Below are 3,946 nucleotides of genomic sequence, written 5' to 3' on the forward strand. Positions count from 1 at the left end.
AGCTTTGTTTAGTGTGAAACAATGGGACTGTATGGTACAGATGAAGATATGCTAGTTGCCCGGGGTAGAGTGTGAAAAAGGAGGCACCTCTACCTGCCGCTGCATGTCTCACAAGAACTAATTGCGGTGTGTGTGTTTATTCAAGCGTGTATGTGTGTTTGAGACGGGGGTGCCGCCAAGGAGGGCCTATATAGACAGAGGGGAGTGCACTGAATATACTGCATGGAGGGTTAGGAAGCAGATATAGTATTAGAGAAAGCTTCAGTGGTTTGACAAAAGAAAATGTCAAGAGGGGTGGAGAGATGGAGTGATCCTTAATGGCTGGGTGGAAATTCTGCTCTGACACAGGCCTGTCAGCACTCCCGGCAGCCATCTCAGAGCCCTGCCATCGCTATGGTGACTGCTGAATGTTTTCTTTAATAATAGGCAACTATGAGCCCGTGAGCGTCCCGTACACAGATGCACTTACTCATACTTTAACGACACCTGTCAGAGAAGCTGTGTCCTCCAAACCCGATGAGCTCAGCAGCTACTGCAAGGAAGTGTGCATGCTTGTGTATGGTCATGCACACACACACACACCACACACACACACGCTCAGATCCCTTACAGATGAGTGGAGTCGTCAGTGCAGTCAACAGTTTAGAAGTCAAACTCCTCATGAAATGGGCCTGAAGGAAAAGGGTTTTGACAAGGAATCTTTCTCGCTGTCTCCGCTTGACAAAACAAAAGCTTACGTACGTTCACTGGAACTCTAGGGGAAGTGAGAGAGGAACAAATTAGCGATATTGTTTGCGGAGGGATGTTTGGGGGCCTGCATCTGATGCTATCACTGCTGTCTGATGGTATCTCACCTTGAAGTGATCCTGGGAGATGTACACCGAGGAGGGAGGCTTGGTCACGTCTCATTGCCTTAAGCTTGATAACATACAGCCGTTTAGGGCCCTAAATCCACATCAGGTCCTCCGTTGCGTCTGCTTTTTATTTATTTTTTTATTGCGATGAAGCTCCCTCACTTCCGATACATTTCACTTCACAATCATGTTTTGTACTGTGTTGACATGAATATGATAGCTCAAAGATGTGATTTACTCGCTTCCATATAAACTGCTGTCATTATCGAAGTCTAAATCTGCCTCCAGCTGACTTCACGTTGGCCTTACAATAACAACCGCAATCAAAAAATGCATTTTTTTAATGTACTTCTAAGGAAGACACTGAGATGATAGCTGGTGATTCTACTTATTAGCCTTGAGTACAGAAGGTGCTCATTAAAACTGAAATTGATATGGCTCTTTATCTCCAGTTGCTTGACGCTTTTGTTAAGTATGGGAATGGCACTATAACCCAGAGTGCTTGGCAGTGGAGCAGTGGCTCGTTTTGGCTCCGTGGCCTGTTGTGTCTTTGTCAATCACCTGGGCCTGGGAGGAAATGGCAGTCTGTTGCATGGGCCAGCAACATCCTGGCAGGCACCTAGGACAGCTGAAACCATGGGAATGTCTATTGAATAGAAACCCTGGGCACTTCTATTATTGCATTGTACAGCATTATTGTGTGTTTGCCGTTGAAGAGGTTTTCTTATGGGAAAGAGGGAACCTGTTGGAGCGTTCCTTGTTTAATGAATTGGTCAAGATTGCTTTCAGGATTTGTGGATTGTTGTGATCTCTGCTCTCATCATTTCATCTTCCTATTCATCAGATTGGTTGTTGGACAGTGCAGCTGATGATCCCAAGAGTAAGCCTCACTCCTCGAATGACATGCATTGATAAAGCAAGAAACTTCCTGCTGCATTTACTGTTGCGCCTTAATAATCACCTGTTTTGTGCCAAAACGATAAGGGCATGACCGAAAGAAAGAAAGAAAGAACAAAAGATAGAACCCTATTAGGACTATATCATATTTGGATGACGGAAGATATATCCCTTTCAAAATAAAGTAATATGATATTAAAAAGAAGCGCTTCTTTATTAAAATGTTGGCACCTCTGAGGTTCTCTGATGATATTAAATGTTAGAAAGCTTTTCTAGGATGACATTCTGGCCTTGAAAAGTGCCTGTCAGCCAGAGTTTCCTCACAGGCATATTATCACTTTGCAACAAAGACACTCACCTTTCTAGCAAGTGCGTGTGTGTGTGTGTGTGTGTGTGTGTGTGTGTGTGTGTGTGTGTGTGTGTGTGTGTGTGTGTGTGTGTGTGTGTGTGTGTGTGTGTGTGTGTGTGCGTGTGTGTGCATGTGTGTGTGTGTTAGTATTCTTGTATCAGCACTTGGATGTGTGGAACTGTTGAGTTCAGAAAGAGGGTCATATGCATTTGGCAGATAATCCCCATAAAGCCATTTTCTCCCGGAGAGACACAGTAACGTGGTTGGTAACAAGCAGCAAGTGGCTAATTAATTACTTAGCAGCTTGGCTAAAAAAATGTTTTCCAAATAATTTTATAATGAAAAGCATTTGTTCTCAATTCAAGTACAGCTTCTTGGAGCCGGTAACACCTCAGTGGACATTGAAAGGTCATTCTTTGTAGGTTGATGCTTTTAATGTTTGAGTTTTCGTACAGCTACACAAACCTTCTCTTCTTTCCTCTATGACCTGAGCTAGTCATCATGGCTTTACATACAGCAACATGCCAGCAACATAGCAACATAAGGATGGCCAAGGGAGAACACATTAGGAGAATCCATGTAGTTTGTCATCTTTTGAGGCAAAGCTCAGTCATGATCCTGTAATCACTCTGAACCCATATAACAAAGAACAGACCTCGCAAGCAAATCTGATTCAAAGCAATTTGTTCAATTATAGGGAGCTGGAAAGTGGAAAGTGATACCCCGTATGAGACTTAAGTTCCACTGCATTCAGGAGACGGTGCTGGAAAAATCCTTGTTCTATAGCTACGACTGCTGCATTTCTCCCGTAGCATTGTGCTCTGATGTTTCAGGACTTTATGACACATTTGCTTTGAATTTTTCAGGATAAGTAGGTGACACTGGTGGAGGTGGGTGGAGTGAGTCTGGGACAGAAGTAGCTTCAGGCTATGCCAGGGTTACTGTTACTGTCAGCTTCCAAGACAAGCTTAGGGAGAATAATGTTCACACATACAGTAACTGAATACTGTATCCAAGAATACCAATTATGCTTCATTTCAAAAGTCTAGCTGAGGAAAGCACTTTTCCATCTGCTCTGTGTCTGTTTCTTGTATGACCCTTCAGTGAAATTAAGGGGGAAAAAAACAATTTAATGGTAATTGTGTGTCACAGAAATGTTCTATTTTAAGCTGTAATTTCAGTTCTCAAAGTAATAATTTTGAAAATACATTGTTTTCCTTTTATTTATTTATTTAAGTATTATATAAATAAAGAGTCATTATATAAAATAATAATAATGTGATTTTTACATGATATAATTCTGATTACTTAAGTAACACAGTTGGGTTTATACTGTTTTAGATGACACATTAACAAGGAAAAAATGATTCATTATATGACAGGAAACACATACCTCAATGTATAACTCTTTAAATGATGATTTAATCACTTCTCATTAGAAAATCAAGGAAAACCTGATCTCATTTGTGAGTTATTATGTCATATTCTGGTAAAAGTAAGATTATTTAAGTACTTAACCTTACCCAAGCCCATTTTTTATTATTTTATTCCACATGGTCCAGACATTCTCAGCATGATCAGATGTCTGTTCATCATGACAAACCTTGACATCACTGTGGGCTGAACACAAACATTATGCACTTTCACTTCTCTATGTTTGGTCACAATCTGTCTGACTCGAGTGATATCATGCTGACACATTTTCATTTTTCACCAGCCTTTAAAGGGGAAGTTCTGCTGCTTGTGTCTAAATATGCCGTCCTCTCAGTCATTTCCACAGTGTAGTGACGCTATGACTGTGACGATTTCTTTCTGAGTAGTAGTCTTTTATAACCTCTGTGGTTCG

Source organism: Anoplopoma fimbria, chromosome 11 (assembly GCF_027596085.1).
Source record: "Anoplopoma fimbria isolate UVic2021 breed Golden Eagle Sablefish chromosome 11, Afim_UVic_2022, whole genome shotgun sequence".
NCBI classification, from domain to species: Eukaryota; Metazoa; Chordata; class Actinopteri; order Perciformes; family Anoplopomatidae; genus Anoplopoma; species Anoplopoma fimbria.